Source organism: Engystomops pustulosus, chromosome 4, assembly GCF_040894005.1.
Source record: "Engystomops pustulosus chromosome 4, aEngPut4.maternal, whole genome shotgun sequence".
In the NCBI taxonomy this organism is placed as follows: domain Eukaryota; kingdom Metazoa; phylum Chordata; class Amphibia; order Anura; family Leptodactylidae; genus Engystomops; species Engystomops pustulosus.
In genome coordinates, this window is record NC_092414.1 from 86,157,872 (window position 1) to 86,168,523 (window position 10,652).

Consider the following 10,652-nt stretch of genomic DNA (forward strand, 5'->3'; position numbering starts at 1 on the left):
TTCTACTTTTTTTATTTTAATTTGCATCTAGTACCATTTTGTGAGGAATTAGCAGGGGGACTTGCTACCGTTGTGTTTAGCTCTTAGTGGCACACATATCCATAGCAAAGACCGAAGTGGGAAAATTTAGTAGGGGTTGGATTTCAATTAGGCACTAACTCAGAGTCATCTCATCTGGCATAGTAGTGTGCTTTGATACTTGGCTAGAAAATAGCCATAGGAGAATACAAAGAGCTTACTTACGCCTACAGTAGCGTTCTATATATTTGATTTCTGGTTGATCTGCTGGTGGCTGTACTTTCTGCAGTGCATGTACTAGCCAATTCTGAGCAATTTGTAGTGAGACTTGCGACCGCTGTGTTCTGCGCTTAGTGACGCACATATCCATAGCAAAGACCGAAGTGGGAAAATTTAGTAGGGGTTGGATTTCAATTAGGCACTAACTCAGTGTCATCTCATCTGGCATAGTAGTGTGCTTTGATACTTGGCTAGAAAATAGCCATAGGAGAATACAAAGAGCTTACTTACGCCTACAGTAGCGTTCTATATATTTGATTTCTGGTTGATCTGCTGGTGGCTGTACTTTCTGCAGTGCATGTACTAGCCAATTCTGAGCAATTTGTAGTGAGACTTGCGACCGCTGTGTTCTGCGCTTAGTGACGCACGTATCCATAGCAAAGACCGAAGTGGGAAAATTTAGTAGGGGTTGGATTTCAATTAGGCACTAACTCAGTGTCATCTCATCTGGCATAGTAGTGTGCTTTGATACTTGGCTAGAAAATAGCCATAGGAGAATACAAAGAGCTTACTTACGCCTACAGTAGCGTTCTATATATTTGATTTCTGGTTGATCTGCTGGTGGCTGTACTTTCTGCAGTGCATGTACTAGCCAATTCTGAGCAATTTGTAGTGAGACTTGCGACCGCTGTGTTCTGCGCTTAGTGACGCACATATCCATAGCAAAGACCAAAGTGGGAAAATTTAGTAGGGGTTGGATTTCAATTAGGCACTAACTCAGTGTCATCTCATCTGGCATAGTAGTGTGCTTTGATACTTGGCTAGAAAATAGCCATAGGAGAATACAAAGAGCTTACTTACGCCTACAGTAGCGTTCTATATATTTGATTTCTGGTTGATCTGCTGGTGGCTGTACTTTCTGCAGTGCATGTACTAGCCAATTCTGAGCAATTTGTAGTGAGACTTGCGACCGCTGTGTTCTGCGCTTAGTGACGCACATATCCATAGCAAAGACCGAAGTGGGAAAATTTAGTAGGGGTTGGATTTCAATTAGGCACTAACTCAGTGTCATCTCATCTGGCATAGTAGTGTGCTTTGATACTTGGCTAGAAAATAGCCATAGGAGAATACAAAGAGCTTACTTACGCCTACAGTAGCGTTCTATATATTTGATTTCTGGTTGATCTGCTGGTGGCTGTACTTTCTGCAGTGCATGTACTAGCCAATTCTGAGCAATTTGTAGTGAGACTTGCGACCGCTGTGTTCTGCGCTTAGTGACGCACATATCCATAGCAAAGACCGAAGTGGGAAAATTTAGTAGGGGTTGGATTTCAATTAGGCACTAACTCAGTGTCATCTCATCTGGCATAGTAGTGTGCTTTGATACTTGGCTAGAAAATAGCCATAGGAGAATACAAAGAGCTTACTTACGCCTACAGTAGCGTTCTATATATTTGATTTCTGGTTGATCTGCTGGTGGCTGTACTTTCTGCAGTGCATGTACTAGCCAATTCTGAGCAATTTGTAGTGAGACTTGCGACTGCTGTGTTCTGCGCTTAGTGACGCACATATCCATAGCAAAGACCGAAGTGGGAAAATTTAGTAGGGGTTGGATTTCAATTAGGCACTAACTCAGTGTCATCTCATCTGGCATAGTAGTGTGCTTTGATACTTGGCTAGAAAATAGCCATAGCAATAGGATAGCATTGTTTGGTTTTAAAAACTCAAAAAAAAACAAAAAACACAAAAAAAAACAAAAAACACAAAAAAAAAACCAAAAAAAGTTAAAAAAAAAAAAAGTTATAACTCTCATTTTAAAAATGTTTAACCCGAGGGCTAGGGGTAGAGGACGAGGGCGGGGACGTGGGCGTCCAACTACTGCAGGGGTCAGAGGCCGTGGTCCTGGGCGGGGTGAGACACCACCTGCTGATGAGGGAGCAGGGGAACGCCGCAGAGCTACACTCCCTAGGTTCATGTCTGAAGTTACTGGGACTCGTGGTAGAGCACTGTTGAGGCCAGAACAGTGCGAACAGGTGATGTCGTGGATTGCTGACAATGCTTCGAGCAATTTGTCCACCACCAGTCAGTCTTCCACGCAGTCCACCCATGTCACCGAAATCGCCACTCCTCCAGCTCCTGCACCTCAGCCTCCTCCCCCCCAGTCTGCCCCCTCCCAGGAAAATTTGGCATTTGAACCGGCATACTCTGAGGAACTGTTTTCTGGACCCTTCCCACAGTCACAAACCACTTGTCCGGTTGCTGCTGAGCAATTTTCCGATGCCCAGGTTTTCCACCAGTCACAGTCTGTGGGTGATGATGACCTTCTTGACGTAGTGGAAGTGTGTAAAGAGGTGTCCGACGATGAGGAGACACGGTTGTCAGACAGTGGGGAAGTTGTTGTCAGGGCAGGAAGTCCGAGGGGGGAGCAGACTGAGGGCTCGGAGGATGATGAGGTGACAGACCCAAGCTGGGTTGAGAGGCCGGGTGAACACAGTGCTTCTGAGACGGAGGAGAGTCCTCGACCAGAACAGGTTGGAAGAGGCAGTGGTGGGGCCAGACGGAGAGGCAGGGCCAGAGCTGGTGCATCAGCGCCAAATGTGTCAACTAGTGAAGCTCCCGTGGCGAGGGCTCTTGCGGCGAGGGCTAGATCTTCAGAAGTCTGGAGGTTCTTTAAGGAAACACCAGATGACCGACGGACTGTGGTGTGCAACATTTGCCAAACCAGGCTCAGCAGGGGTTCCACCACTACTAGCTTAACTACCACCAGTATGCGCAGGCATATGAATGCTAAACACCCCACTCAGTGGCAACAAGCCCGTTCACCTCCGGCCGTGCACACCACTGCTCCTTCCCCTGTGTCAGCTGCTAGTCAGCCCCCTGCCCAGGACCCTGCCACAAAAACCCCATCGTCGCCTCCACGATCCTCCACAGCATCCACCAGCGTTCAGCTCTCCATACCCCAGACGCTGGAGCGGAAACGCAAATATAGTGCAACCCACCCGCACGCCCAAGCCCTTAATGTGCACATCTCCAGATTGCTTAGCCTGGAGATGCTGCCCTATAGGCTAGTAGAGACCGAGGCCTTTCGCAACCTCATGGCGGCGGCCGCCCCTCGGTATTCGGTCCCCAGCCGCCACTACTTTTCCCGATGTGCCGTCCCAGCCCTGCACCAGCACGTGTCAGACAACATCATCCGTGCCCTGACCAACGCCGTTTCTGACAAGGTCCACCTGACCACGGACACGTGGACGAGTGCTGCCGGGCAGGGCCACTATATATCGCTGACGGCACATTGGGTTAACTTGGTGGAGGCTGGGACCGAGTCTGACCCTGGGGCTGCTCATATACTGCCGACGCCGAGGATTGCGGGGCCTACCTCGGTCCAGGTGTTTCAGGCCTACTATGCCTCCTCCTCCTCCCACCCCTCCTCCACCTCCTCCTCCGAACTACCATCCGTGGGCACGGCGCCATCAGTCGGTAGCTCTAGGCACAGCAGCAGTGCCGTCGCTAAGCGACAGCAGGCGGTGCTCAAACTGCTGAGCCTAGGCGACAAAAGGCACACCGCCCAAGAGCTATTACAGGGCATCACGGCGCAGACTGATCTGTGGCTGGCACCGCTGAACCTCAAGCCGGGAATGGTTGTGTGTGACAACGGCCGTAACCTGGTGGCGGCTCTGCAACTCGGCAGACTGACACATGTGCCATGCCTGGCCCATGTGTTAAATCTGATAGTTCAGCGTTTCCTCAAGACATACCCCAATCTGTCTGATTTGCTCACGAAGGTGCGCCGCATCTGTGCGCATTTCAGGAAGTCCAGCCCAGATGCTGCCACTCTCAGGGCAGCGCAGCGCCGCCTCCAACTGCCCGCTCACCGACTGTTGTGCGACGTGCCCACGAGGTGGAATTCAACACTGACCATGTTATCCAGAGTTTACCAGCAGCGCAGAGCGATTGTAGACTGCCAGATGTCAACTTCCACCAGAACTGGTAGTCAGGTCAGTCAGCTTCCTCAAGTCTACAATGAGGAGTGGACGTGGATGTCTGATATCTGTCAGGTGCTGAGTAACTTTGAGGAGTCAACACAGATGGTCAGTGGCGATGCCGCCATCATCAGCCTCACCATCCCGCTGCTTGGCCTGTTGAAAAACTCTCTGGTCAGCATGAAGTCGGAAGCTTTGCGCTCGTCACAAGAGACAGGGGAAGAATATTCCCTTGTTGATAGCCAAAGCACCCTCAGGTCTGTTTCTCAGCGCATATCGGAGGAGGTGGAGGTGGAGGAGGATGAGGAGGAAGAGGAGGAGAATGTTGGCGAGACACAAGAGGGGACCATTGTTGAGTCCTTCACTGTTCAGCGTGTATGGGCAGAAGAAGAGGAGTTGGAGGAGTTGGAGGAGGAGGAAATGGACAGTCAGGCCAGTGAGGGGAGTGAATTCTTACACGTTGGTACTCTGGCGCATATGGCAGATTTCATGCTAGGCTGCCTATCCCGTGACCCTCGCGTTCAAAGAATTTATTCCAGCACCGATTACTGGGTGTTCACTCTCCTGGACCCACGGTACAAGCAAAATCTTCCCACTCTCATCCCTGCAGAGGAAAGGAGTGTGAGAATGCATGAATACCAGCAGGCCCTGGTGCACAAGCTGAAACAGTATTTCCCTTCTGACAGCGCTAGCGGCAGAGTGCGTAGTTCTGCGGGACAAGTAGCGAGGGAGAGTAGGCGAGCAGGCAGCTTGTCCAGCACTGGCAAGGGTACGCTTTACAAGGCTTTTGCCAGCTTTATGTCACCCCAGCAAGACACTGTCACCTGTCCCCAGTCTCGGCAGAGTAGGGCTGATCTTTATAGAAAGATGGTGAGGGAGTACGTAGCTGACCATACCATCGTCCTAAATGATCACACAGCTCCCTACAACTACTGGGTTTCAAAGCTGGACATGTGGCACGAACTGGCGCTGTACGCCTTGGAGGTTCTTGCCTGCCCTGCCGCTAGCGTCTTGTCCGAGCGGGTTTTCAGTGCAGCTGGTGGCATCATCACCGATAAGCGTACACGCCTGTCGACTGACAGCGCTGACAGGCTGACGCTTATTAAAATGAATAAAGGCTGGATTTCTCAGAATTTTCAATCTCCACCAGGTGAAGGAAGCTCAACCTGAATAATTGATCCACTCCTCCTCATTTTCCTCCTTCTCCTCCTCTTTGTACAGTAAAGCAGAGGAAAATGGCTATTTTTTGACAGGGCCCACTGGCTCTTGCTATAGTACTTCATGCATTTAATTTTTCTGGAGGGCCACCTACCCGGTCCTCTGTTTGAAACAATTTTTGTGAGTGCCACATACAGGCACTCAATCTATTCCATTTTTCTGGAGGGCCACCTACCCGGTCCTCTGTTTTAAAAAATTTTTGGGACTGCCACATACAGGCACTCAATCTATTCCATTTTACTGGAGGGCCACCTACCTGCTCCTCTGATTTGAAAAATGTTTGGGACTGCCACATACAGGCACTCAATCTATTCCATTTTACTGCAGGGCCACCTACCTGCTCCTCTGGTTTGAAACATTTTTGGGACTGCCACATACAGGCACTCAATCTATTCCATTTTACTGGAGGGCCACCTACCTGCTCCTCTGGTTTGAAAAATTTTTGGGACTGCCACATACAGGCACTCAATCTATTCCATTTTACTGCAGGGCCACCTACCTGCTCCTCTGGATTGAAACATTTTTGGGACTGCCACATACAGGCACTCAATCTATTCCATTTTACTGGAGGGCCACCTACCTGCTCCTCTGGTTTGAAAAATGTTTGGGACTGCCACATACAGGCACTATCCAAATTAAATTGTCTCCATAGCAGCCTCCACACGTTGTCTCCATTGCTACCTCCAAAAGTCGTCCATATAGCTGCCTCCATACATCGTCCCTTTATCAAACGAGGTGTGTCAGGCAGAAATTTGGGTTGTTTTCATGGATTCCACATCAAAGTTGTTAACTTTGTCGCCACCCTGCTGTGTTATCCACAAAATATACTGGCAAACTTTTACCATTTAGGGATATTATTTCATCGCTTCTTGCGCATCTGTTTACATTCCCCTCACCCGGCATATCCTAAACTTATAAGAACGCTACTACACTTGATCTTATACAAAAGGTTCTTAGAAGTGCTGTTTGGGGAGTAGCCTAGAGACAGGGGCTTGGATTGGCGAAAGCTCGCCTGGCAGCGGAGCGCCAGCTCCATGCGCATCATGCACTTCTTGCGCATCTGTTTACATTCCCCTCACCCGCCATATCCCAAACTTATAAGAACGCTACTACACTTAACTTGGTGCAGGCTGGGACCGAGTCTGACCCTGGGGCTGGTCATATACTGCCGACACAGAGAATTGCGGGGCCTACCTCGGTCCAGGTCTCAAAGGCCTACTATACCTCCTCCCACCCCTCCTCCACCTCCTCCTCCTCCGAATTACCATCCGTGGGCATGGCGCCATCAGTCGGTAGCTCTAGGCACAGCAGCAGTGCCGTCGCTAAGCGACAGCAGGCGGTGCTGAAACTGCTGAGCCTAGGCGATAAAAGGCACACCGCCCAAGAGCTATTACAGGGCATTCCACATCAAAGTTGTTAACTTTGTCGCCACCCTGCTGTGTAATCCACAAAATATACTTGCAAACTTTTACCATTTAGGGATATTATTTCAGCGCTTCTTGCGCATCTGTTTACATTCCCCTCACCCGCCATATCCTAAACTTATAAGAACGCTACTACACTTGATCTTATACAAAAGGTTCTTAGAAGTGCTGTTTGGGGAGTAGCCTAGAGACAGGGGCTTGGATTGGCGAAAGCTCGCCTGGCTGCAGAGCGCCAGCTCCATCCCAAGATCCAACTAACATAGTTGCAGCACCTTTAATCTACTACTAGTTCACTGCCTCCATAATAATAATAATAATAATCTTTATTTATATAGCGTCATCATATTCTGTAGCGCTTTACAAATCATAGGAAACAAATACAAATGTAATGTAACAGAGCACAACATTTGTATGGAACAACAGGAGTGAGGTCCCTGCTCGCCAGAGCTTACGGTTTATGAAGATGATGGGGTAACACGAGGTAAAAGAATATTTAATGGTCAAGCCATTCTTCTTAGGGAATAGAAAAAAATATAATAAATGGAATTGCTGTCGCTTGAACCACTCAGCCGTCATCTTATATACCAGGTCCAGGGTGAATGGGACTGCAGAGAAGTCTGGTGCCTGTTGGTTGCTGGATAACAGATGGGAGGACGACACAGGACGGGTTAGTAGAAGAGTTAAAACTTCATGCAGTTAATGAGTGTTATAGGCTTGCCTAAAGAAATGGGTTTTAAGAGCACGTTTGAAACTTTGGAGGTTAGGTATTAGTCTGATAGTCCGGGGCAGAGCATTCCATAGAATTGGTGCAGCTCTAGAGAAGTCTTGGAGACGCGAGTGGGAGGTCCGCACTAGGGTAGAGGTTAATCTAAGATCACTGGCGGATCTAAGAGCACGGGTTGGGCGATAGACTGAGATAAGAGAGGAGAGGTAGGGGGGTGCAGCATTATACAGAGCTTTATGGATGAGGGTTATTATTATTTTAAACTGTATTCGAAAGGCGACTGGCATGAACTGTAAGCATACATGGTCCCCTTATCAAACGAGCTGTGTCAGGCAGAATTTTGGGTTGTTTTCATGGCTTCCATGTTAACTTTGTCGCCACCCTGCTGTGTAATCCACAAAATATACTGGCAAACTTTTATCATGTACCGATATTATTTGAGCGCTTCTTGCTCACCTCCTTTGCTTTGCTCACCCATTGGTTTGAAGCCTGAGTCCAATTAGGGTATGTCGCCATGCCACTCTCTAGCCTGCTGCCGCTGCCTCTGCCTCTGCATGCCGTCCCCTATAGTGTCAGGGTCAATTATTGGATGTTTTAGATGCTATCTAGCTTCATTCTGTCACTCTGTCATGGCCATGCTGTTGCCCATAATTTTGGCATAATGGTGCGATTAGGCAGCCTCAGAGGCATCCATGCATGCTGCCCCTGCTGTTTCCTGTCCATTTCCGTGGTGTTTCCATCCTTTTCTGAGGTTCCCAGGTGTTTGGCCAAGCTTCCCTGTGCAGAGCCTTGGTCCCCTTGAAAAATGCTCGAGTCTCCCATTGACTTCAATGGGGTTCGTTATTCGAGACGAGCACTCGAGCATCGGGAAAAGTTCGTCTCGAATAACGAGTACCCGAGCATTTTAGTGTTCGCTCATCTCTAATAATAACCCAAAGATTAAAAGGGAAGTATCATTTGGACTATATAGTGCAAGCCACCACAATTCCACTACATTTGGAACTGTTCCAGGCACTGAATTTTAAATTGTGCCACCTATTATCCCGCAAAAATCAAGACCTCACAGAGCTTTGTAACCTGAAAATTCTGAAAATAGCGTTGATGAGGATGAACTTTACACATAACATATCAAACAAGCAAAATACTGTAGTTTCTCCAACATAGTATTCACTAAAGTCATACACATAATGCCACAAAAACATGATCGCTTTTCACTTGTATTCCAAAAGGAATGAAAAAATGTATTTAGTTTATTTGTATTTTATTATAAAAAAATTTAAACTCTAGGAACAAATAAATGTAAATCACATAACTTTGCAGCAAGGTTGTTCAAATCTTTGAAAACTAACCCCTATGTCTTGTGTAGGTGTAGGTTATCCCAGACAGACCCTTTTATGATCAAGGCTCCTTGCAGAGTATAACCGCTTTTACTGTACATTTGTTTTGGTTTTTTTTGTCCTAATGCAGATGGATTATCTGTTGGTAATTGAGACAACATATTTCCCAAGATTGGGGATCATCTCTCATACATGAGCTCAAGCGTACAATTTGCGCTATTAACCAGTGACCGTTCAGCTTGAATGGAGGCTGTTTGTAACGAGTCCCCCCTAAGGTTGGTGGCACACGTGGCATTTTTTAACCAGTTTTTAAGCAATCCATTAAAAAACATGCGTTTTTGACGGTTTATCAATTATTTTAATTAAGATAATTGGGAAAAATGGTCAAAAAACTGATGCATTTTTTTAACAGAGTACTTAAAAACTGGTTCAAAATGCCACGTGTGCCACCACCCTTAAAGGGAGTAATGATGACAATGGCGGGAGTACAAGCCCTAATAAATTACCACTGATTATTTACCACTTTTTAATTTTTTTAAATCTGGATCCCAGGGAAAGGAAGGTGATTTAAGTTTCTACACTTTTTTTTTAATTTACTACTTTGTTATGCCCCCTTGGGTGTTTGAACGCTAAGGGATCTGAGGTGTGAATAATTAACAACGCAGAGCTCCAAACTTTAGAAAAAGCAACCTGAAGCATGTGACTTTTTTTTTTTACAGTGATCCCAGCATGTCAAGGTTGAAGACGACCAGCGCTGGGATCCTGGAGAAAAGGGCGATAGGCGAGTATGTTTAGTTTCATTTTGGTGCGAGACTCTTATAAGCAGTTGTAGCGAGGCTCAGTGTGGTACATTGTACTACCCGTGTGTGGTAGTGTAGCTCAGACCTACCTTCTTGGATGTCACATCACTGGGCGGTGAAGCAGAAATGGTGTGTAATGACCACTTCAAACAGCCTATCGTTATGGGTGCCAGATCCCTGCGGATATTGATCACCAGCAAGAAAAAAAAAATCCTGGAATAGCCATTTAAATGTGGAACAGCATAGAATATCCCTGGAAGAAATGCAAGACTCAAAACACTTTCTTCCTTTTATTTGCAATGTTATCTTACATTGAGACATGCCATTATAGGAGAAGACCTATTAAACATTCTGAATGAGCCATTACAAAGTGTTACAATAAGTTAAAGAATTAACATACAGAAGTTTAGATGAGGAACTGCACAATTAGAACTGCAAACCATTTCACAGGACACTAATGTATGAAAAAGGTTACTCTTCATGTCTGGTCAAAAACATGACTAGAAATGTGATCTGTGAGCAGTCAGACATCACACAAGATGGGAACTCGCATGCAGAAAAAGTATCCAAACAATAGCTGACTATTTCCCCACTGACAGATAGGCATTCTTGCCTATTTACAAACACTGACGAATTCGTCTCGTCTTTATCCTGCACAGACATTGCTTGGCATTGATGGTTCCCACAAATCTGGATAGGACACAAGTCCATTAGGGTTCCTGGTTAGAAGGTAACTTACTTAGCAGAAAATAAAATAAAATCAATGTTAACACAACATAATCCGTACTGTTGTCAGTGTCCAAATACAGAGATCACTAAAAATCCTGAACAATGATTTCTGGTTGTGGTGGAACCAAATATTAAGTTCTATGGGTACGAGACAGACTTTCGTTAAGTGAAATTGATAATTCAGAGAACTAGTTGATAGGCAC